Here is a 25,346-nt window from a genome sequence, read left to right on the forward strand (position 1 = left end):
AGAACTGCTTTTGAGTTTCTAGGTCAATCTGTCACCTGGGTCAAAAGTCATAAGGTGTGGAATTTGTGGTTAGATAGAGTATCCACCAGAAAGAGCGTTACCGAAGATCAGTAACTTATTCATATGTCCCTTTGCCAATTTACTTATGTTTCCACGCTGCTCACTTTTAGGGAATAACTATTTTTATATTGTCCTAGGCACTCCACAAGATCACCAGATTGCATGTATTTTCTTTTCCAGCAGTCTCCCTAGTGTGCTTTTCTTCCCTCTTCTCCTCTCTGTGTTGATATCTGACTGTTACCCCTGTGCTTCTTCCTCAGCTTCACTTTGCTCTCTCTCGTTTTTTTGCTTTTCTCCCCCAAGTCCCCCGTTAGTATCTATTGCCAGTTTGCTTTTCTCTACACCCCACCTCCACCCTCTGTGTTGCTTCCCTCACCTGCACCTTTATTTTTTCTCTACACCCCCGTCACTGTGTTGCTTCTGCTCCTCGTGTAGTCTCCCCGTGCTACCCCCATCCGCTTTAAAAATAAAACTCAGACTCCGACTCGGATCAGTAAATAAAGAATAAAGAAAAAAAATGCCTAGTCATTTTGTATGCATGTGGTGCACACACTTACAAAATGAGGCGGTTGGCCATGTCGTAGGCCTTTTTTTAAATTATTCGTCATCCATGCCACACAAGATTGGGGATGTTGTAGAGCATCGCGAAAAACCATTGGCAAAGTCAATATAGCCGAGTCCTATTGACTTTGCCAATGCTTTTATCCATTCTACCCCAGCTTGCCAATTGTAAATGCTTTTTGAGAAGCTTTTTATGTAGCCTGCTTTGGTCGGCCCATTAGCCTTAGTTTTAAGTCTTCATACACTTGCTTCTCCTACACAACCCTCTTAGTTGTTGACAAGTTATGCTCTTTGATAGGGTTAGCCCTGTTTCCTCAGGTCCCTAGAGTCTACTCTAATACCTCCCACTGTCAATTTCACACGAGAGGGGGAAGGGCTCCTGTTTCAATAGTGAAAAGCACAGATCTAGGGAGAAGGGAGCACATACCCTGCGCCTCGACCCAAGAACCACTGATGAGTCAGCAGCACATTATGGCCCTCAGGCAGTTCAGGGTTTCTCCATCAGTTCCAACTAACGAGTCAAGGCTGGCTGGGGGTTCCATTTTCTAGTGCCGGAATTACTCCCTCTCCCCTAATACTGCAGTTCAATGTAAACCATTGTGTGTATTGAAAGTGATTAATGACTGCACTCTATGAGCTACTCAAGTATTAATGCAGCGATGAAGCTTTGCTGCTAGCCACAGCAGCAGGTTGCACAGTTTGGAGGGTGAGAGGCAGATTGCATCAAGTCTCTCCTAAGCCCCTGAAGCATGAGAGACCTCTTTCATCGTCCATCATAGGCCTCTGATACAGAAAGCACTGTGAGACAGATGCATCTTTGTGTATCCACCAAGCTGTCCTCTCTGCACTATAGACGTTTGCTTGTGAATCTATGTCACACAAATCTCCTTGTGTATCCATCTCACGGTCTCCTTGTACCGTAGTCCTCCGTGTGCATCCGCCTCACTGTCCTCGCTGTACCGTAGTGGTCCTTGTGTATCCATCCCACATTCTCTTTTTACAGTAAACCTCCTTGTGTATCCACCACGCTGTCCTCTCTCTACTTTGGATGTCCTGCTGGATCCACCGCAGACCAAGAGCTTTTTGTATTAATCAACAATGCCCATTCAGAATTGAATGTGGAAGTACCCAAAGAAGAGCAAACAATTCACACCAAAATGGTGCCCTCAGAGTACAGCAGATCATCTTCTGTATGTGATGGCTATTTTTGTTTGATTTCCAGTTTGGAATAATTTAGGAGCCATGCTATAGTTAGAAGTTTTCCATCTCAAAAACCCTTTGTGGTGACAGATCACAATGTTGGGAAATCCTGGTTTGGATTTCAAACACTCTGCTGTATGGTTTTATGAGGAAACGTTTGATGTTTGTTTTACTCAGTTAGGCTTTGTCATGGTACGCTTATGTATTTACGAGAAATTTGCGTAGTGCGATATTGCCACTAGTTTGGCTCGCAGTGCTGTATAGTTTGGCAGGTTCACGTCCTGATAACAATAATTCCGTCACAGACCAGACTTTTTTTTTGTATTAAGTGAAATCATCAGTGCATGGGTGCTGTTGATATTTTGTATGCATGTTTATGGTGAGTGCGTTATACTGATGTGTGCTGTTTTGTGTATGTAGCTGGAGTTACCAGTTTGTGGATGTGTCATGTGAGATTTGATATGGCCATTGTCAAGGACGTGTAGGAGTTAATTGACACTATAACATCTTATTAGCGTCCATAACATCCTTTTAAATCATTCCAGCTGTGGGTCTTTTGGTTGTTGTTGGTTTAATGTGATGTGTTTGAGCAGTATATTGTTCTATGTTTTGTTTCATGAAGAGGGGAGTGCTGTTGTCTCTGTGAACTCCAGCTATATGGTGCATTTGAACTCTAATGGTATGGAAGTGTTGTTCTGAGTAGTGTGTTCTGTTAGAGCTTTCGAATATCTAATAGAGATTTGAAGCTGCAGATTCTTTACCTTCGAATTCCCCAGGTATCAGGCTGGATCTGAAAGCTTTTGCGTGAGCTGTACCCTTTGCGCGCACAGTCGGGTGGCTCTATTCGGCTCCGCGTGATGTCGTCAGCATCGTTAGCGCCGGTTATGACGTCGCGGCCCCTTATATAGGCACCACCAAGGCGCGCAGACGTCAGTTCTCTTCTTTCTGTGCCAGTTAAGCGCTGATCCCGGAAGAGCTATCCCTCTGTCACTTTTCGGCAGGTTTTTTCTGCTTTTTATCGACCATAACTTTTTCTGTCTGTCGAGGGATGTCTTCTAAGAAGACATGGTTCAAACTGTGTGGTGCCTGTCACCGTGTCAAATCGGTAACCGACCCCCACCTTGTATGTCTTTGGTGTATCGAGCGTGACCACAGCTCAGTCATGCTCAGACTGTCAGGCCATGGCTCGGAAGGCCTTGCGGGAGCATGCTATGAAGCTCCTTGCGGCCCGTCATTTGACACCGATCAGTGAGACTCTACGGAGATCCCGGTCCCAATCGAAGAAGAGGTCGCGTGACTTCTCCCAGAGTCCAAATTCCTCTTTCTTCTACTCGAGGTCTTGAAGACAATCTGGGAAGAGGCACAAGAAAAAGAAGTCTAAGCGGACTTCATCTTTGCCTCGACTGTCGTCCGTCCATGAACGAGGTAAGTAACACCACCGCTCCAGGCACGGTTCTGCGGAGCCGGAGTCAGGGTTCACTTTGTGCCTCTCTCCATAAAAGAATTTTACGAGGCCATGCCCCACATATTTAAGTGGGACGACCCCTCTGGTGAGCCTTCGGTCCCCATGGGGTCAAAAGGGGCCCTATTGGATTCGATGCTGTAAGCTTCGGCCATAGCACCGGTGGGGCCTCATGGATCCAATCGGGGTCAACGCACGTCGTACCTATGCAACCTTCCCCGGCTTCAGACCCGAAGTCAGTGCCATTGGTGCCACTGGCGCCTACCAGCAGTGCCAGCCCCATCCTTATCCCCAATGAGTCGGATCGGCATCGCTCGACGCCGACTCCGGCAGAACCCAGAGGTTCTATGTCATCGCCTGGTCATTTTCAGGACTTTTCTAGCACTGGAGAGGCCTGGGAGGGTTTTATGGACCCTCTAGAACACCAGGATGTATCTGTAGAACAGATGGACCAATATGAGGAACTTGGGGAGGCCAGTGGACTAGACACATCCCCAGATACTGGCATGCTAAATCCGACAACTGTGGCTACGGAGGAGGGAGCTTCTTAAGCCATGGTGGTACGGAGGGCAGCTGAGGTCCTTGGACTGGAGTTGCCCTCCGTGCAGGTCAGGGCTAATCTTCTTACCAAAGTGCTTTTGCAGGACTATTGCACGCCACCATCTCCCAGCTCTGGGTGAACCAAGGTTCCTCAGCAAACACCCCAACCCTGAGAGCTTGGTGGTGCAGGGTTCGACTTCCCATGGCACATTCCCGTACGCCCCACACCACCATCCAGGGAATCCAAGAGGCTGGAAACACTTGGTAAGAATATGTTTTCTTCCACTTGCTTCGCATTGCGGTCAGTGAATACTGCATGCTTATTTGGCCATTTCTCCCACTTCCTTTGGGAGACGGTTGCGCAAGTGCTGCCACAGGTCCCGGGGAAGGCCCGAGTTGTAATCTCCCAGGTGGTGAAGGACAGGGGAGATGCTGGAAAATTCAACATTAGCTGTGGCCTTGACATGACTCACTCGCTGGGCAAAGTGATTTCGTTGACAGTGGCCTTATGGTGCCACCTCTGGTTAAGAACATCTGGCTTCTCGGGCGATGTCCAGGCTAATTTGATGGACATGCCCTTTGACAGATCTCGTCTCTTTGGAAAGAAGGCAGACCTGGCCTTGGAGAACTTCAAGGGCTCTCGTTCTACGGCCAGATCTTTGGGCCTCTCAGTAACACCCTTTGGCCAGTCTAGCTTTCGCCACTTTCGTGGCTATGGAAGGGGTTTTCAGCCGTGCCAACCGTATCCCAGCTACCGTCCTGCGCAGACTTCCCACGTTGTGTGAGGATGTGGACGCTGCTCATTCCGACCTCAGAATGGAAGCCAGAAATAGTCTGCCACCCAGCCCTCGGCAGCCGCAGGCTCCAACCACTCCTAGTCTGACTCTGCAAGACCATGCCAGTTGGAGAGAGAATCCATCATCTCTTTCACTGGAGGTCTATAACATCGAACGAGTGGGTCTTGCAGATCGTTCAGGAGGGCTATCTGCTGCCTTTCCTGTCTTTTGCTCCTCCTATCCCGCCACTTCAGGAATGGCTGGCAGAGAATCATTTAACTTTACTCCAAAAGGAAGTTACAGCTCTCCTGGTCAAGAGGGCTAAAGAGAGGGTTCCAGTTTCAGAAGTGGGCAGTGGTTGCTATTCCTGCTACTTTCTGATTCCAAAGAAGAACAAAGGGTTACGGCCCATTTTAAATCTTCAGACCGTCACTTTTTCAGAAAAGAAAAGTTCAAGATGCTTATGTTGGCTGAGGTCTTGTCTGCTCTAAACCAAGGAGACTGTCTGGTAGCGTTGAACTTGCAGGATGCATATTTTCACATCCCCATCCTGCCGGTCACAGGCGTTACCTGTGGTTCAAGGTAGGCCATGAGCACTTTCATTTTACTGTGTCACCTTTTGGCCTTACCAGTGCTCCTCGTGTGTTCACCAAGGTGAAGATGACGGTCGCAGCTCATCTGCGCAGTTTAGGGATTTCAGTCTTCCCATACCTTCAAGTCCTCGTCCAAAGCTGTTGTCTCCCACCTTCAGACTACAGTGGACCTCCTGCATTCACTGGGGTTCTCTATAAATGTGCCAAAGTCACACCTGACTCCTTCTTGAATGCTCCCTTTCATCAGAGTTGTTCTGGACACAGTGCACTTTCGGGCTTATCCTCTCAAGCAGCGAGTCCAGGATATTCAGTTTATGATACTGATGTTTCAGTCTCTATCCAGGATTTCAGTGAGTCTGACTCTGAGGCTGCTGGGCCTCATGGCCTCCTGCATCCTGTTGATAAAGCATGTCAGATGGCGTATGTGGGGTCTGTTGTGGGACCTGAAGTTCCAGTGGGCGCAGCATCTAGTGAATCGTTAACTAACATGCTCCAGATCTCGGAGGGAGCTGTGAAACACTTACAGTGGTGGTTATCGAACTGCGATTGGGTCAGAGGCAGACCCCTCTCCCTTCCCCAACCAGATTTACAGTAGTGACAGATGCGCCCCTTCTGGGATGGATTGGCCATCTGGGAGAGGTGGAGATCAGGGGACTTTGTCAGTGTGCCTGCTCTCCTTTGCGCACCTCCACCAGTAAGTGCTGCCCTGAGAGACCTGTGCACTTCGGTAGTAAGTGTTCAAGGCCCTCCTCCACCTGCAGGCTCCTGCCTGCGCCTCATCCCTAGTGAGCCAGTGGGAGAGCACGTTTCTCTTCTGCTGTTCCGCTTTTTTCTGTGCCCTCTTTTCTCTCTTTTGCTCTCTCTTTTTCACTTCTTGCTCCCTCTTTCTCTTTTGCTCCCTTCTTCTGACTTTGCTCTATTTTTCCATTTTTGCGTTTCCCGCACTCGCTGCTGCTCCCACGGCCCCTCCCCCCTCCAGCATGTCCTTCCCGCCTCCCAGCTGACTGACTTCCCCCCGACCCCTACGTAATGGTTGCCACGGCACGGCCGTGCCGCTGGCGCCCCAAAGGCAAACCCGTCTGCGCCCCTCCGCGACCTGCGCCAGGTACCCTGGTCCCCCGACCCGCCTCCGCTACGACGCCAGCACCTTTCGTGCTCTCAACCCCAGACGCAGCAGCAACTGCCAGCTTTCGAAACCGAACAACACCCAAGGCCCAATCTCCTGCCGACACTGCCACTGCACCTTCACCCACCAGTCGGACCCCAGCAGCAGCCCCCAGCCTACCAGGCACCACCGCACACAAACCACTGAGTTGCATCCTCCTCAACGTGCGCGCTCTACACAGGTACGCCATAGAAATTTTGGACCTCCTCAGCACCCTCATGCCTGACATCGCCTTCCTCACAGAAACTTGGGCCAATACCAACTCTGCGCCCGAAATCGCAACCGCCATCCCCGACGGATACAAGATCCTGCCCCACCCACCCAGGAGGAGGCATCGCCAGCATCCGCAAAAGCTCCCTCCGCAGGACAACCACTAACCCTGTCGACGCCACGACTCTCATGGAGCATCTCCACGTCAAGGTCCAAACCAACTCCAAAACGACTCTCAGCTGAACCCTCATCTACAGACCGCCTGGCCCCTGCGCTCCTTTCACTGACACCATCGCCAACCTCCTCGCACCCCACGCCCTCGCCTCCACAGACGACATACTACTCGGAGACCTAAACTTCCACTTGGACAACCACGATGACCCCAACACCACCCCTCTCCTAGAGAACCTTTCCAACACTCGTCACCGCCCCCACGCACACAGTGGTACACCCACTCGACCCAGTCTTCGCAAGAGGAAACAGCGTTTCCTACAACCACACCAAAGAACTTCTTTGAACGGACCACCACTTCATCCATTTCTCCTTCAGAAAACCCACCATACACAAGCATGCGCTCCGCCTCCCCTGCAGGAGCTGGAACGAAGTCACTGAAGAACAGCTCACCTCTGCCTTCACCAGCACTCCACCTCCAATGATGCCAGACGCCAATACTGCTGCGAGCAACCTCCAGTGTTGGATTACTAACTGCACCGACACACTCTCCCCCCTCAAAAAAGCTACAAGACGACACAACAGGAAAGCAAGCGGGTTAACCCCTGCACTCCAAGAATCCAAACGTGCCAGCTGATGACTTGAAAAGGCATGGAGGAACAGCAAAACCCCAGAAGCACGCACTGCCTACAGAACAGCCATCACAGCACACCACCAACTCATCAAATCCACAAAGAAGAACTTCTTCCAAGACCAAATCCTCACCAACGCTCACAACTCCAAAGAACTCTTCTCCATCATCCAGGAATTTGCCAAACCCAGGAGCGAAACAACAGACGTCCCACACTCCCAAGACCTCTGCAACAGACTCAGCACCATTTTTCACCTCAAAATTAAGATGCTCTACGACAACTTCAACAACCAAGACCTCTGCACCGTTTCAGCCCCAACCCCTAGCAATGTCACCTAACAGACCCTACTCACTTGGACCCCGCCCACGTCGGAAGACACCTTAAAGACCATGAAGAGCATCCACTCTGGAGCACCCTCAGACCCCTGTCCCCCCCCGCATCTTCCACAGAGCCGCCACAGCCATCGCACCCGAACTACGCCGGACGATCAACTGCTCCCTCCAGACTGCCACATTCCCCGATTATTGGAAACACCCCGAAGTCAACCCCCTCCTGAAGAAACCCTCCGCTGACCCGAGGGACCTCAAGAACTTCAGGTTTATCTCACTGCTTCCTTTTGCAGCCAAGGTCATCGAAAAGGCCGTCAACACCCAGCTAGCAAACTCCATCAAAGCCAACAGCGTCCTGGACATCTCCCAATCCAGATTCCGAAGCAACCACAGCACCGAGACCGCCCTACTCGCCACCACCGATGACATCTGCACCCTCCTCGACCAGGGCCAAACAGCAGCCCTCATCCTCCTGGACTTCTCAGTTGTCTTCGACACCGTCTCCCACCGCACACTAGCCACCAGACTTCACAATCCTGGCATCCGGGGAAAGGCCCACGACTGGACATGCTCATTTCTCACTGGCAGAACTCAGCGAGTTAGACTCCCTGTACCTCTCAGAACCGACAGAGACCAGATGTGGAGTACACCAGGGATCCTCCCTCAGCTCCACGCTCTTCAACATCTACATGGCCCCCTTACAACCATTGTCAGAAACCACTGGCTCAACAGTGTCTCCTATGCTGACGATACTCAGTTCATCCTCTACCTCACCAAGAAATCCAACATCACGGGCACAACTTCCAAGAAGGGATGAAAGCTGTCGCCACCTGGCTGAAGAAGAGCTGCCTTAAACTCAACTCCAAAAAAACAGAAGTCCCCATCCTGGGATCCACCCCCTCAGCATGGGATGACACCTGGTGGCCCCCTGCCCTCGGAACCCCCCACCACGAAAGACCATGCACAAAACCTCAGCATCATACTAGACTCATCACTCACTATGAACCGCCAGATCAACTCCGTATCCCCGGCCTTCTTCAACACCCTTCGCATACTCCTAAAAAATGATCAGATGGATCTCTTCCGAATCCAGGAAAACGGTCACCCACACCCTCATCACTAGCAGACTGGACAACGTCAATGCCCTCTACGCCAAATCAACAAAAAACTCCTTTGCAAGCTCCAGAACACCGCAGCCAGACTGATCCTAGACATCCTCCATCACAACCACATAGCCCAACACCTCCGCGATCTCCACTGGCTCCCCATCGAAAGCAGAATAACCTTCAATCTCCTCACACACGCATACATTGCCCTCCACAACATCGGACCAGCATACCTAAACAATCACCTCTCCTTCCACGCACCCAAGAGAAACCTCCGATGAGCCAACCTCTCTCTGGCCACCATCCCACTTATCTACAAGACCAGAACGGGTGGAAATTCCTTCTCCTACCTCGCAGCCAGTACCTCGAACGACCTCCACCTCCGGCAATGCCCTACACTGCCTCAGTTCAGGAAGGACCTAAAGACCTGACTCTTCAGATGACCCCAGCACCCTACGGAGCTCCCTTTCCCCACCCCTTGAGACCCTCACGGGTGAGTAGTTGCGCTTTACAAACCCCTGATTGATTGATTGATTGATTGAGAGGACACAGGTCTCTGGCGTAGTCAGGGCTCCACATCAATTTGTTGGAGCTTTGAGGCGATCCGGTTGGTATTCATAGCATTTCTTCCTTCTGTCAAGGGGAAGTTGGTGCAGATGTTCACGGACAACAGTCACTATGTGTTACTGCAACAAACAGGGTGGGGTAGTGGACCCTTTTTCAAGAGGCCCTGCATCTCTGGACATGACTGGAACATCAGGGCATAACCTTGATGGTTCAACACCTGGCGGGTCTCTGAATGCCAGAGCAGACAAACTCAGCCATCGATGCCTTGTGCATCACGAATGGTGTCTCCAGTCGGAGGTGCCTCAAGGTCTTTTTCAACGGTGGGGAGAGCCTTGGTTAGTTAGATCTGTTTTTGGTTAGTTAGATCTGTTTGCCTCCGTAGAGATCGCACAATGTCAACAGTTTTGCGCGCTGGAGTTTCCAAGGTGGCTATCACTCTGCGACACTTTTCGTCCCAAATGAAGCTCAGGCCTACTGTATGCCCTTCCGCCCATACCACTTCTGCCCAGAGTTCTCAAGAAGATCAAGAATGACCGGGCCCAAGTCATTCTTGTGGCTCCGGACTGGGCAAGGAGAGTCTGGTATCCAGAGCTTCTGAAAATGAGCATTGATCCTTCGATCAGGCTACCCCTTCGGGGAGGATCTTCTGTCGCAGCGGCAGGGGAGGGTCCTCCACCCGAACCTATCAACTCTTTGCCTCTATGCTTGGAGATTGAGTGGCACCAGTTGATAGCTTTCTCCCTTCCTCCTGAAGTATTGAAGGCTATTTTGGCGGCCAGGCGGCCCTCCATTAAGACGGTATACGTCTGTGGTTGGCAAAAGTTTGTAAAATATTGTATAGAAAAGTCTATTGATTTTCTTTCTGCCTCTTTATCTACTCTTTTCATTCTTACCCTTGCCCAGCAGGGCTCTGCGTTGGGTACTTTCAAGAGTTGTCTCTGCTCTGTCTGCTTTCTTGTCGCTGCCAGACCAACCCTCTTTGTTTAAATCTCCTGTTGTAAATAGATACTTAAATGGGCTTGTACGTATGTTTCAACCAACGCCTTTTGTCATGCCACGTTAGGACATTAGTTTGATTCTCACCTTTCTTATGTGCGCTCCTTTCGAGCCTTTGCATAATTGTCCCCTCCGACTGCTTACCATCAAAACTGCCTTTCTGGTGGCAATAACATCGGCTCGGAGGGTGAGTGAGTGGCAGGCATGGTCATCCAAGCCTCCATATATGATGGTCTTTGCAGATAAAGTGGTGCTTCCCACTCAGGCTTCATTTTTGCTCCCCCGCATCCCTCTAAGTAGGAGAAGCATCTCCACTGTCTGAACCCAAAAAGAGCGCTATTGTTCTACCTTGACCACACAAAAGAGTTCTGGGTGGACGACCAACTCTTTGTGGGATACGTGAGAGCTAAAAAAGGTTGGGCAGTGCAAAAACAGACCATTTCTCACTAAGTTGTTCTTTGCATCAAGATCTGTTACGCCCTGACTAAGAAGCATCCCCCTGAGGGCTTGCAAGCTCATTCTGCCAGGGGTAAGGCCGCGACCACGGCATTGGCTCGGGTGTCCCAGTCCTGGACATCTGCCAGGCAGCAACGTGGGCATCCTTGCACACGTTTGCTAAGCCCTACTGCCTGGCCATGTCCGCATGGACGGGCATTTTGCACATTTGGTCCTGTAGGACTTCTTAGTGTGAGATCTGTCCACAGCCCATCGCCAGGATGGTATGGCTTGGGTATCTATTCGAAGGTTAGGAATCTGATGCTAGAAGTCTCTATCAGATGAACAATTTACTTTCCTTCGGTAACGCATTATCTGGGAGAGACAATATCTAGCTGCATATTCCTTACAGACCAGCCCATGGCTCCCTGCGGACTCGTTTGTTAGGGCTGCTCCCTTTTCAGGGCCCTACACAATCAAGTCAGTCACTTCATGGCTTTGCGCTTCTGGCGTGGAAAAGTGAAAAGTACTGACATCTGCGCGCCTAAGTGGCTCCTATATAGGTAACCGTGACATCTTAGCCGATGCTAACAACGCCGACAACGTCACACAGTGCCGAATGGAGCCACCCAACAGCACGCGCAACGGGTACTCGTGCATAAGGTTCTGGATCCAGCCTGACACCTGGGGAAATCAAAGGTAAGGAATCTGAAGCTAGATATTGTCTCTACCAGATAATGCAGTACCGAAGGTAAGTTGCTTGTTCATTTACTATTATGGTAGGTACTGTAGTGAGTTGGGTGATGCTCCGAATGCGTAAGCTGTGTAATATGTTGCATAGGGTTCTGTGGGATGTAGTTGGTTACCTTGTCTTGTGCACACCCACTACCAAATACTGGTGGCATCCCTTCGGCTCTCTGCTCTCAAGTGCATCTTCATGAGATGTTCACAATTTCTGTGTATTGTTTGCTGTATCATGCAGGGTACAGATGTGTCGATGTTCCGCCTACACAGGTCTTCAGGTTGCTGAGATGTACAGTTGGTGAAATTGACAACTAAATTTCCGGGCAGGGCCAGGAAAATAACCAAATGCTCAGCCTTGTAGCCCAATGGGCTTAATGTACATATTCTAGAGTGCAAGAAAAACGTAAACAATTATATTTCCATGATTCTCTTTTATTTTAGAAAATCACATTTTTCTCAGATAGTCTTTATTCCGGTTATTAAACTACTCGATGACCCCAGTGCACGGACTCAGGTGGCCTTTCATCAGAGGTCTATTCTGAAAGGCATTGCCAATATCTCAACAAATCGACGAAATAAAATGGAAGTCATTCTTAAGTGCTGAAAAACAAATCACGAAAATATGATTGACATTAATATATACAATGTGCTCATGATAGTACATCAATGAACCAAAATTCTAGAAGAAAAAAGTCATCAAATGTATACAATATTCAGCATAAAGTGTATAACTGACCACTCAAAGTTTGATGACTAGCCTACAAATATTAACTGCAGTATAATATAATGCTTTCAAGGCAATGTAATGTAAGGCGGATTTGTAGAGCGCTGCTTGTCACCCGTGAGGGTATCCAGGCACTGAGTAGGTGAGTGTAGGCGTGTGGTGAGGCTGGGGCTGAATTTAGCTAGTCTCGATGGTCCTGCAAGAAGACTTATTGAAGAGCCCGGTCTTCAGCTTCTTGCGGAATTCAAGAAGTGAGGAGGGGGCCCCGGTGTGTTGGGGGCAGGAGTTACTGGATTTGGCAGCATGGTAGGAGAATGATCAACTTCCCGTTCTGCCTCTGTGGATGCAGGAGGGGTGCGTGTGAAGGTGATGCTGAGCAAAGTTGTCTGGTGGGTTGGTGGAAGTGAAGCCGGTGATTGAGGCATGTGGGTCCCGTGTTGTGCAGTGACTTGAGTGCGTGTATGAGAAGTTTGAACTGGCAGCGGTTCTGGATGGGGAGTCAGTGGAGCTCTTTGAGGAGTCATGTGGTGTGGGTTCGGTGCGGGAGGTCGAGGATCAGTCTGACAGCGGTGTTTAAAAGCGGCCTTCTTGAGCAAGAAGTTAATTTGTGTATCTGTCCAGGTCTAGTGGTTCTTGGTTGAGACTCTCTGTCATTTGCGATCACATCACAACGCATTCAGTGGTAAAGTCTCTGTAAAGGTGGAGTGTGTGTGTGTGTGTGTGTGTGTGTGTGGTGAAATGTTCTTGGAGGCTGACTGCACTCCTACCCATCAGCCTCCCTGAGCAGAGCGCACAGGCAGCCCTTGCCTGGACATTTATTATTTCAGGAGGCGTGCCCTGGAGAAGTACCACAACTTTGTCAACATCAGTACCATCACCCGTTGCCAAGCAAGATACTGTTCATTAGCCATACATGCAAGCCTCTCGGGATTGAGTGCACCGGGCTGGTGGGCCCACCTTGAACATTAAAACTTCAGCCATGGAGTATGGATGGGAGGAATGAATGTGGCTTCCTCTAAAGAACGAGTTGGATGGTAGCGGGCGGTTTCCCGTAGTCCCATAGGTTTAGTCTGGTTTCGTTTTAAGAATTTGATTTGTTGGATGCCAAAACCAGTGCATAGAATGCAGGTACTATCATGACTCTGAGTTCCAAGGCTACCTCAGTACATGATGCTACGAGCACAGACACGGGGACGGAACCGTAAAATGAGGTAGCGCTGGAGCAGCCGAACCGCTGTACTCCTACTGTTTGTTGGGCTTGAGACCCGTGCCACGCTCCTAAGGATATTCAATATTTTACTATGACGACGTTAAGAGCCAGTCTTCTCATTTATGATGTAATAGCTATACCAAACCTGTGCAGTCCAGCTTAAGGGCAAGTAAACATCACTGACTCTAATAGCGCTAACAAGTACTGAGGCCTACTTTCACTAGGCAGTACATTTGAATTATTTCAGTCAGGGCTTTAAGTGGGCCGGGTCCCTCTGGGTCTCAAACCCGGTAGTATTTAAATACGGACATTGAAACGAGTCTTAATCAGGCTCTGTATTCATAATTTTAGTGGCAAAAACACTGATCTGAACAATTAATGTACAAAAATCCACCTCAGCAGTTTAGTTCCTCTTTATTTTCCAGGATGTTTCGTTTCATACATGTTTTGTTTCTAATTACACAACTCGCGCCCCTTTTAGAGACCCCCAGCCCCCCACTTTTTTAATTCCACTTAAAGCCCTGTTTACAGTTATGCTATTTGTCCTTTCATAGTAGCCCATTTGTACTCTAGGGTTATCTCATGAAAGTTCAAGGCTGGTTCACCGATTCATTGCAGGTGTATTTCCCTAATGTTCTCAATGTAAAGGTTTAAGTAGGGACAGCAGAAAGAGTTTGAACATTACATGCTGGGATGTAAACTGCTATCCATGGGTGTACTGTGGCTTGCAATAAGTGAATAATGCTGCCCTTTAATCCCCGGAGAGGGATTACACAAAGTCATTTCCCTGGGTCTAGGTCCGCTGTCATTGAAAGAGTCCCTGGGACACTTGTAATCACATCGGGTCCCCGGCATGGGGTCCTGGGCCCCATTCCATACTGCACCAGCCTCCTGGGAAATAAGAGTCCCCGGGGGTACAAAATGAGTACAGGAAGGTCTCGGCCCTCCCAGGCAATCAGAGACTTTCTGATGGAGTGCTACCTGCTTGTTATCTTTTTGAAGTTTACATCTTTAAACCTTCAGAACTCTGTCCCTGGTTGACCAGTTTTCTTCATATGTCTCATTTTGCTCCTGGTGGCCATACGCATTTTCATGAGGCTTCCTGGCCTCTGAAGTGTCGCTTTTTGTGGGAGCTGGGTTTGCTGGTTTCCTGCTCCAGCCGTCTCCTGTTTCTAGTTCCTGGCTCTTGTGCTCGTCAGGGTATCTTGTGCAGTCCCTCAACAACCAGCCAGCAGAACACCCTCCTGCCTGCATTCCCCATGGCCTTCTGGCCATCTTGCAGGGCACCTGGGGAGGTGGGGTGGACAGAGGAGTCCAGGTATTTTCCCGCCTAGTCCACAGTGGGCTTAAGGGGGTCCTGGAGAGACTAATTCTAGTTCAAGGGTTCAGCTGGTGACAGAGTCCTTAGACCATTTCTGCAAGGCATCAGGAGGCTTCCGCTTTCAGCTGGGTATCTTTTTCACCATTGTTACCTCCTAGGTGCAGGGACTTCTACATTTTCCCTCCCGTGTGCAGGGGTTTTCAAGTGGGTGTGGAATGTTCTTAATGCGAGGCTCCCCTTGCCAGTCTTAGGATGCCACATCATCTCTCCACCTTTGTTCCAACCGTCTTGCAAAGCATTCTAGAACAATCCATCATGGCAAAAGGGCCTTAGCATCACCCCTACCTGACTTCAGTCAGAGCACTTCCCACCAAAACTTCAAAGGCGAGCCTCTCCGGTGTTGGCTCCAGAGTTCTGCGCTTCCTCCTTTGTTCTAGTGAAACAGGGCTGTTCCAGCCCAAGTGCAGTTTGACAAGCTAATTATCAGATGAAGATGTATTCTCCCTTCACCCCCACCTCTCTCTCTCCCAGGAACTTAGTCAAATACTGATAATTGCTTATTTTCCATGGGGAGGCCATTGTTCCCTCTGCTGGGGAGCAGAGTAATCATCTTTGCCCAGTGAGGGGGGGGGGGGGGGGGGGGGGCGGAGGGAGGGTATCTGATTATGAGTGGAGTCAGAAAAATATGACCATTCCTAAAGTCCCATATGATGCAGATGTGTGTTATTGGGAATTGCAACTTTGAACTTGGCGTGCATATTTTACCTCAGTGTGACACGTTGGTGCACTGTTTAGACCTGAGTGGGGTGAAACTGCACTTTAGGATGGATTTTGTTTATTTGTATAATACAGTGAAAGCACTACAGATTTTCCTGTAAGCCCTACTGGCCATTCTATTAATGGCCATTAATATTTTAGGGCCAACCCCAGGACAGCACCAATCCCTGCCGAGTTCTTTCTTAGGCAGGCTAACTGTGAGCAGTTACCGGGCTGTGCTCTATGGTAGTCTCAAATGCCCAGCCAGCCCAGTGCCTCTTACCCTCGCTGTGTAGCCGCGGCCTTGTCTTCAAAAGTGGACACTGTCAGTAAGCACGCTCAGTCCAATTACCATGAATTTACTGTGGATGAGACTCGGGTAGTGACATTCACCCACAGTAAAGGTCTAAAAAAATGGGTAGTCATATGTGAAAAATCCTAGTGGACTTAATGGGTGGAACCCATTTGCCATCGACAGACACCAACACTTTCTGCTGGTGCTATGGGATACCTTATCATTATGGACTTTACCAACAGACGGAAGTAGATTTATTTGAATTTTCTGTTGTTTCCCTCCAAATATTTAACTATAGCTTCTTATCTGAGAAGCTATTAGATTTGTCCTCAGAAATTGGAAATATATTGTGGTGGTCTTTCACTCATTCAATAATTTAACTTTGACCTCTTCGGAACTCTGTGCACCAATGCAGACAACAAAATTGGTGTCTGCAAGGGCCAGGGTTTGGCTCTTTGTTTGCAGGAGAAGCATGTTGTGACTGAGCATGAGGTGGTGGTGGTGGAGAAGGAAGAGTAAAAGGTAGAGGCAGGCTGCCAAGAAGTGCAGCCTCCCCACCATTTCTCAGCGCCCTCACGAATGAGGCGTATCAGGTGGGCCTGCTGTGTAGACTTGCTGCCCCAAAGTGTGTGCCACTTAAACGGAGACCAGCATGCTATCACTGGTGCCCAACCCAAACGAGATGAAGTATGAAGTTGTGTAAGTGACTTTTATGCCTCTCCATTGTTTCCTGCAAGAGAACCACTTTTGTACCATTTTACCTGATGAAATTTGAGAGTATTAGGGTAAGTGATCAAGAGGCTTCTGGAACAAATGCCCTCACCGGTGGCCAATGGTCAAATTACATGGCTGCATGGACCCCGTGCCAATGGATATTGATGCAGAGATGAATGATTGCTTTGTTTCTAGCATCGCTTAGAGAATGATTGCTTAGCAAGCCCCCCCCCCTCTACCCCATGCACCTTCCATTGAAAAAGGACAGTCCTTAGTGAGATTGCTGCGGGCTGCTCAGGGCCATGATCCAGCAGTATTTTAAGTGATGGGCTTTAGTTGAGGATGAGGTGCAATTCCTACCTGTGCCAGTGGCCATCTTTGAGCTCGCGACTCCATATGTGGCATCCGCTTCTCTTGGACACCAGATGCAGCTGACACGTAATAGACGAGGTAAGACACTGACTGCTGAGCTCAAGAATCTGCATGTGCTGCTTCTTAAACATGTGCTGAGCGGCCTCTGATGCATGTATGCATGTATCTGTAATGCAAATGTGTCTTAGTGCTACACATGTGGAGGAAGCTGAGTTCGCGACATGCTTAAGAAATTCACGTTTTTTCTGAATTAATGCGCTTTTGCTGGGGTTCAAAGTTTACGATCCAATTTTTTTTCTGTAAAAGTCTTCTTGTGCTTGTGAAGGAAAAACATGAATTGGACTTTGCAAATGACTGTACGTTATTCATGTCTTATCTCGGTTTCAGATGGTAAATTTACATAGTAGTACATAGTTTACAACTTGAGACCTCTATCTCAGATTGTTAATTTACATAGTCGGCCGATATTATCTGTGTTTTAAATTATAACCTGACATGGTCGTCCCATCTTACCTCTAGGTCAGATTGTAACTTTATATAGTAGTCTGAGGTTATCTCTATCTCAAGGTGTAACCTTACATGTCCTACGATATTATCTGTGTTTTCAATTGTAACCTTACATAGTCGTCCCAGCTTATCTCTAGTTCAGATTGTAACCTCACATAGTTGTATGAGGTTATCTCTATCTCAGATTGTAGCCTTACATAGTCGTCCCAGCTTATCTGCCTTAGATTGTAACCTTACATAGTTGTCCCAGCTTATCTCTATCTCAAGTTGTAACCTTACTTAGTCGTCCCAGCTTATCACTAGGTCAGATTGTAACCTTATATAGTAGTCTGATGTTATCTACCTCAAGTTGTAACCTTACATAGTCGTCCCAGCTTATCTGTCTTAGATTGTAACCTTATATAGTAGTCTCAGGTTATCTCTATCTCAAGTTGTAACCTTACATAGTCGTCCCAGCTTATCTCTATCTCAAGTTGTAACCTTACATAGCCGTCCCAGCCTATCTCCATCTCAAGTTGTAACCTTACATAGCCGTCCCAGCCTATCTCCATCTCAAGTTGTAACCTTACATAGTCGTCCCAGCTTATCTGTCTTAGATTGCAACCTTATATAGTAGTCTGATGCTATCTTTCTCAAGTTGTAACCTTACATAGTCATCCCAGGTTATCTCTATCTCAGATTGTAACCTTACAAAGTCACACGAGGTTATCTCCCCCTCAGTTTGTAAACTTACATTGTCTTCCGAGGTTGACTATTGACTGCTCAAACTCTCTACCCTTGGGGAGTGAAACCCCAAGTGGGAGATTCTTAACATTCAGTCACTGAGAAGTGTCAGTGTTGTGCAGTCTTCTGGCAGCTAAGGGTACCAGCAATACTTTTCTCATGAATTACCGAGTCCCCTGAGTTGCTGGACAGACACGAGCCCTGCCCTCTTTTATTTAAAGTTACTGTAAATGGCTGGTTCCGTCCTTTCCTGGACCTCCTAATATCCTGGACCTGCCTTCCACTAAAGACCGCCGTTGAACACATCATGCCTTTCATAAATCCCTTGATATCAATGACCGATAATGACAGCCGGTCAGTCTAGCCTGTCTTTTCTTAAGTCAGCAATGTCAGAAGCTGATACCGACTTGGGACCAATCACAGTTGTTCAGAGTGTCAGTCAACAAATTCTTAATCACCGATAGGCTGCCAGCTTTGCTTCCCCCCCTTCCCTTTGTATCACTTGTATTCATTGTACTGCCTTCTTGTTACAGGTACCTTTTAATAACCAGAGCATTTCAAGCAGCCTGCTAATAAAGATAACAAGGTCTGCAACAGGCCCGGACTGGCCGTTCCGGGCACCGGGCAATCCCCCGGTCGGCTGGATGGGGTGGGGGCCGGTTTTATGACAGGAGGCCGGTTCTGTTGCTGGGGGCCGATTTGGCCGTGTCGGACCGACCGTGCAATGTAAAGTCAAACATAACATTGCATTAAGCACAACCAGGCCGCCTGAGCACAACGATTCTCTCCAGGCTGCATAAAATGCTGGTGCTCGGTCCGTGGGTCACGTGACGTGAGCAGTGACCCGCCGACCGATTTCAATGTCATTTAGGCAGCAGCAGGCAGCCTACTCATTATAATAATTTTATTTAAAAAGCACCTGACCATGTGATCAATGATGTAGACGCGCGGCGCACAGCGCGTAGATGATGTCACCGCCTGCGAGTCTGCGCACCGTGGTTTGGGGGCCGGGGGTCGTCTGCTGCCTGGTGAAGCTCATGCGCATTTGGCTCACGCATTAAAAAGTGTGTGTGATGACTCTGAGGCGAGGTCGAGGAGGCGAGGTAGGCATCTCAGAGGCCAGGCCAGGGACTGGGAAAGTCGGCACTCCATAATTTTATTCTCCCCTGTCTGCCGCCCGCAGGTGAGTCTATTTGCGACTGGACCAGACGCCGTCCAGTCGTTTAAATTGAATTCAATAATCCTCCTGCTTCTGGCCTGATCATCGATGGTTGCCGGGGCCTAGGCCCTTGCCCCTTAGGCCCCTTTTGATTTTTTAAATTCTTTCTGGGCCTGGCCCGGTCGCAAGTTCCGTGGCACTGTCTGTTGCGAGTCTCAACAGACAGTGGGTGCCACGCTGGTACTAGCTGTTGCGACCGGGGCGGCGGGCCAGAAGTTGAATTATAATGGCTGCTCTCATGTTGAAACACCGCGCGCTGGCTCTGTTTTCATGTCGAAGTAATGATGCATTGTGCAGGGGCATTGTTGAGACATGAGTGATGGGAGCTTTGGCAGAAGGAGGGTTATCAGGCCTGATGGTTATGTTGGCAGGGCCGCCTGAAGTGCCCCTAATTCTGGTGTAATATCCTTAGGTCGGGTTGTCCGTGTATGGAGCTGGTAACGCTGTACGTGTCCTACACGGTGTCAGCCTCGCCCTTACATAGAATTATCCCCGACCCGTCATCTTCCAGTTCCAGCAACACTTGCACTTGACATCGCTAACATTGAAAATTGCTGTTCCTCTTGACCTCTCGCTAATGACGCTCATTTGCACATGATTTACTGTTAGCAGAGTAGATTGGGATGAAAGTTAATTTGTGGAGATAGACATGAACGCTGCTTTTTGAAAGGCTCGCAGGTCAGAGAAGAGCTCAGTTAAGATTGAACAAAATGAGAACTATCCGGTTTGGGTCATGCTGCTGACTTTGCTGAAACAATGTAAGCAGAGTACCACATCGTCTTTATTTTTACTCTAAATTTTACATACTAATCGGCGAACAGGTGATCTGTATTTAATGTGCGATGTGTTCCTTCTTGATTTCGCCTGCATCAGCAGAAAAATTGCGTTGGTGGCGGGGAGGGGAGACAAGCCTGTGAAAATACAGGGCACTGTGGTTAAATGTCTGTGGACTTTGTTTTAGACAGTTCTGGGAAACCTAAATTACATTTAAAAAAATTTCCAAAATAGATGAAAATCTACCAAATAGATGAATTAAAGCTGCCTGATTAAATGCAAAAACATGATTCATTTGCTACAGCATTCTGACTTCAGTTCTTCCACTGTGAGAGAGTGGACACGTTTGTCAGGCTCAGCAAAGCAAAGTTTTTCATCAACGCCTCCATTTTGCCTCCATCTAATTAAACAACACTATTGGAATTAGCATGTAGATACTCCCTTTACTAGAAACAAGTTTCATACGGATGTGGCACTCCTCGTTTTATAACCTATCCTCCTGAATTACTGAACCTGGGAAAGCAAAAGGGGCCTAAGGTGCAAGGGCCTAGGCCTCGGAGGGGTGATGGCTATGTTTGCGCTGACGCCTGTGAACATTTGCACGTTTTGCCTGAATTCAGTTGTGCCGCAGTCTACCCTACAACAGTGGGTCATTGAGGATGGGAATTGGGAAAGAGAGTAGAAGGAAGAGGAGACAAGAGGAATAAGTGGGAGAAGGAATGAAATCAAGTTATAGGGTGAAAGGAAGGAGGAACAAGGGTAAAGGAGGGAGGAATGAGAGAGCATTAACCATGATAGGAATTAAGTAAAGTATCTTAGGTGATCATGGAGAAATGGTAGGGAAAAGAACGGAACACAATGGAATGAGAGGGTAGATTATATTTAGAACATGGGTTAGAAAAAAGGAGAGACAAGGAGGATAAGAACTGAAAGGATAAGAGAGCAGAGGAAAAAGAGGAAAATGAAATGGCAAAAAAGGTTTAAGAATGGAGAATTTGACATCTGAGTAAAAAGCGTAGAAGGCAGGATTAGGAAAAAGAGTAGCAAGGGAAAGAAAGGTAACTGGGAGAATGCCCTTCTTTCTGGGAAAGAACACGTTTAAAAAAACATGATAAACAGCTAGATGAAAGATTATTGAATCTGGCTGAAAGTACTTGAACAGGAGTGAATGTGAAGAAGCCAGGGACATCTCATAGATAGGAAATGTGTTTAATAGCCAAAGTAGTGCAGTCAGAACATCCTATAATATCGGAGCTAAACTTGCAGTTGAGGGAGATGGTGGTCTTGTTGTAACTGGTGCTCCTCAGTGAGACACTAGATGCCACCCCCAGTGTATTTATTAAAATGCAAACAGAAAATAAGATGTATACTTTCTAATGCATGGTAATCAGAATAATGGTAATGAAATTGTTCAAAAATGTCAAATTCATACTATGAAATTCTCATTGTACAAGTTCATGACATTTAAGACAACAGCCAACACATGTTCCGCAAAAGTGTAAAACCGCTTCCTCAGGGCTCTTTCTCTCAATTTGGAAAAGTTACTCTTTCCATCTATTTATCACATATTGTGTTCCAAATTAAAAATATCAATGTATCTTGTTAGGACGGTTTATTCTGTTTTATTTATTTGTGAAGTGTTTTTCTTGCCCAGCATTTAGTACAATACCTCTTTCTTCCCAATGCATGCACCAGATTTACCTCACTTGGTACTACCTGTGCATATTCTCTTCCAAATAGAAGCAGTCTCTACTGTATCATACCTGCAATATAGCATGAGTTCCTTCTGACCTGCAGCATGCCAGCTGTTTGGTGGTTTACCCCACCTACTTGCATCATAGCTTGCTGACTGTACAGTTGTATATGACCTGTGTGGCTACCCAAGGCCATCTCAGCCTACTCACGGTTAAGCTAAATGGTTGGTAGGGTCTGTAACTATTTGCTGCTGATACAATGGAAGTGGAATATGCCAATTATTAACTCCTCAAAGTAAATGGACATACAGATTTGCTAATCTGCTTCACATAACATTCAGAATACTTGAAAAGAACTTTAAAGAATATGCATCCATAAACTCTCTCCTGTGTTAAACATTCAAATTGATACTGGGACTTCATGGGGAGATGCTCTTCAAGGATGGTGAGCTGTAGAACTAGTCTTCCACAGGCCTTCCTTGTGAAGTATTTTTTAGATACATTATTGTTCATACTGACTGCTGAGACATGGTTCGATAAGTCCTTGTTGGCCTAAGATTTCTCCAAATTAAATGTAGGTTTTATTCTGCTTTATTACATCAAAAGCCATTTTTGTTGGCTCTTAGGACTCAGTGCACTTTACCACCGCTAACCAGTGATAAAGTGCTTGAGCGCTTTCCTTTAAACATGGTAAAATTGGCAAATTTTATTTATTTGCAAGTCCCTAAAAATGTGGTACTACATGTGCCCAGGGACTGTAAATTAAATGCTGCTAGTGGGTCTGCAACACTTATTGTGCCACCTACGTAAGTAGCCTATTCAAACATGTGTCAAGGCCAGGGTCTTTCATTGCAGTCTGCCTGTGCAGTTGTAAAACTGCCATTTTGACCTGGCAAAAGGAACCTTTTGCCAGGCCTAAAAATATGCCCTTTTACTACATATGTCAGCAGGATGTCACCACTAGCGCAAGCCCTTTCCATAAGGCAGGGTGCAGTATGCAGAGTATTTAAATGGTTTGGCATATGCTTTTAAGTTTTATGTGTCCCGGTATAGGAGAGGATGAATTAGGTAATCATTTACTATGCTTTAAAAGTTAATACAATCTAGTATGTAATGTAAAATGTGTTGGAAAATGCTTTGTTTTGGCCTTTCTGTCTCCCAAATTTTCTTGGGGAGGGGAGACAAGTTCAACCCCCCCAAACTCCCCCTAGTAGTGGTTGCTCACTGCGCTTGCTCGCTACAAACCATGTGGGGGCTGGTCTCACTTTTACTTTGTTCTCTCTGATTCACTACTTGTGTCTATTTTTGGTGCTCTCTGAAAGAATGTCTATGGGTACATATGACTGAGTGGGTAACCTGGTGCTCTTTAAGGTCATCATCTACTATTTACTGTGCTTTGAAAGTTGATACAATTGAATATGTAATGAAAAATGTGCTGTAAAATTCACCATTTTGGTCGGTTGTTTTCCAAAATTTTCTTGGGGGGAGAACCCCCCCAAACCCCCCCGAGTAGCGGTCGACGGGGGCTGGTCTGCCAAATTTGACGGGGGCTGGTCTGCCAAATTTTGCCAGGGCTGATTTCAGTTCCCAGTCCGGCCCTGGTCTGCAATGCACATCAGAAAGTTACACTCTGGGCAATAAGATTGTAAGGTAGTTTAATTTCCTAATTTCCCTGGTGATGCCAGCCATAAACGTTAGTTCCAAATTACGGAATATGTCGTGGATGCAACAACTCTTGTCACTTGCACAGCTAAGAATGAAACACATGAGGTGTTGGAGACCACATTTTTTGCATGGGCATCTTCAGGGGCCCCAATACCTGCCTGGAGAAGATGCATCTCAGCTCCTTTACTCACATTTCTGGTTTATGTTGTACCTTTGTTTCAGGGCCCAGATGACATGAAAACCTGCCACTCTTCAGCTTAGCAAAGGGTTGAAGGCATCCCTATTTAAAGAACACTACATCATGACTTAGTAAACAGTCTGGACCCCCTCCCAGAATGTAGGCCCCTCTCTTAGATTTACTCTCTGGTTGTATATGTGCCTTCAAACCTGTACAGCGCTCTGCTGCCTTTTGGCGAGGATTGAGCTATATAAACAGCACATACATACATAAATGTGTATCACACCTATCATATTGAGCCTGCAGAACCTGTAGGTAATCGAGTGTATGTTGCTTGTACAAACATATGGATCGTGGATGTGTGTGCAGTGTTATGTACCACAGTTTGCACCTTTCTCACAGGCTACACCTATACTTGTATCAACACCTGGTCATCAAACCCTGGACTAAGGGCCGCTTGCAATAAGGCACATTTCACCCCTTTATTGAAGGGGGACATCATTTTGCTGCATCAGGGCTTCAGGGTGCAAGTGTTAGTTGAAGCCTTGAATCGTTCCAGTGAAAGGGTCATTTTGGCGGCTTCTGATCATCTCATGATCACAAAATGGCCCCCATCCTTCCATGTTTTCCAAGTTTCACTTTTAGAATCCAGATTGTCTTGTGTTTTTGTATAATATTTGTAATTAAGGCCCAAAATAAAATAGTTAAACATTTATTTCTAAATATTTTTATTGATGTTTTTCAAATTAAATATACAGCTGGGCATGGCTATCAATAGGCAAGGCAAAAGTTTACTTACTGTTAAGAGAACATATCCAAAATTGTGGGTGAGTGTCTGTGTCCGCAATAATCATCGCAACGACATTTCACTGACCTGCACACAAGGCATCCTGTATTCCGATTTGGAAAATGTATTGGAGCCATGACAGAAGTTTAAGTAATACCGGGTAGTTGGTGTGGATGCTGGGCATTAGGGTAACGCATTACGATATAAAAGCACTCTATTATGGCTAAAGAATCAACATCAGGTTACCACATGAAATCCTTTTTTAGCCCGTTTTTAAATCATTTTATGTATTGGGCCAAAGGTGCGCCTAAGGCAAGCCTGTCTGCGCCCGTCAGCGTCCCGAAAGTGGCCAGCGGGCCAGTGATGCTGCCTGTCGGTTTACCGCCTCTTCGGACAGACGGCGCTTTACTAGTGAGTCGTTAAGGCTTTTAAGGTCAGCAATTTGCTGCCACCATGTTTGGCCTGATTTATCTCTTAAAAAGGATTTTCTCTGTGCTGCATGTGGTTTCAGACTATACTTAGACCCCGCTTCCATCATTAGGTCCACCATCTCCGCGACCCTGATAAATACCCGCTCGCTAAAAAAACATTATCTGGATGTGTTTGTGTTGTTGTCTGACAATTCATTGGATCTGTTGTTTATTACGGAGACCTGGTTGGACAGTTCCTCCGATCCTATTTCATTGGCCACTCCTTGGGGTTATAAGGTGTGTAGAGTGGACCGCATGGAGGGAAGGGGGGGTAGGGTGGCTATTATGTTTAAAGACCAGTGGGATCTTCTTAAGTGTGATTCTAGTGCCTGGGGCGAGGGTGAAGCTCTTGACTTTAGCATTCGCTTTTCGGCCCATTTCACACTGGGG

At 47.4% G+C, this 25,346-nt stretch overlaps 1 protein-coding gene across 5 annotated transcripts in view; it reads left to right on the forward strand.

The window, feature by feature from the left end:
* The window catches only part of POMGNT2 (protein O-linked mannose N-acetylglucosaminyltransferase 2 (beta 1,4-)), a 166,793-nt gene that overhangs the window by 85,526 nt on the left and 55,921 nt on the right, over positions 1 to 25,346 (forward strand). The window contains exon 1 of one of the 5 annotated variants that reach the window (XM_085630614.1): positions 19,253 to 19,272. The exons of 3 other annotated variants lie outside the window; for them this stretch is intronic. The gene's annotated coding sequence lies outside the window, so the exon portion shown is untranslated. Of the gene's footprint in view, positions 1 to 19,252; positions 19,273 to 19,328; positions 19,353 to 25,346 lie in introns of those variants that run through there. One more of the 5 variants, XM_085630613.1, reaches the window with a different exon arrangement.

Source organism: Triturus cristatus, chromosome 10 (assembly GCF_964204655.1).
Source record: "Triturus cristatus chromosome 10, aTriCri1.1, whole genome shotgun sequence".
NCBI lineage: Eukaryota > Metazoa > Chordata > Amphibia > Caudata > Salamandridae > Triturus > Triturus cristatus.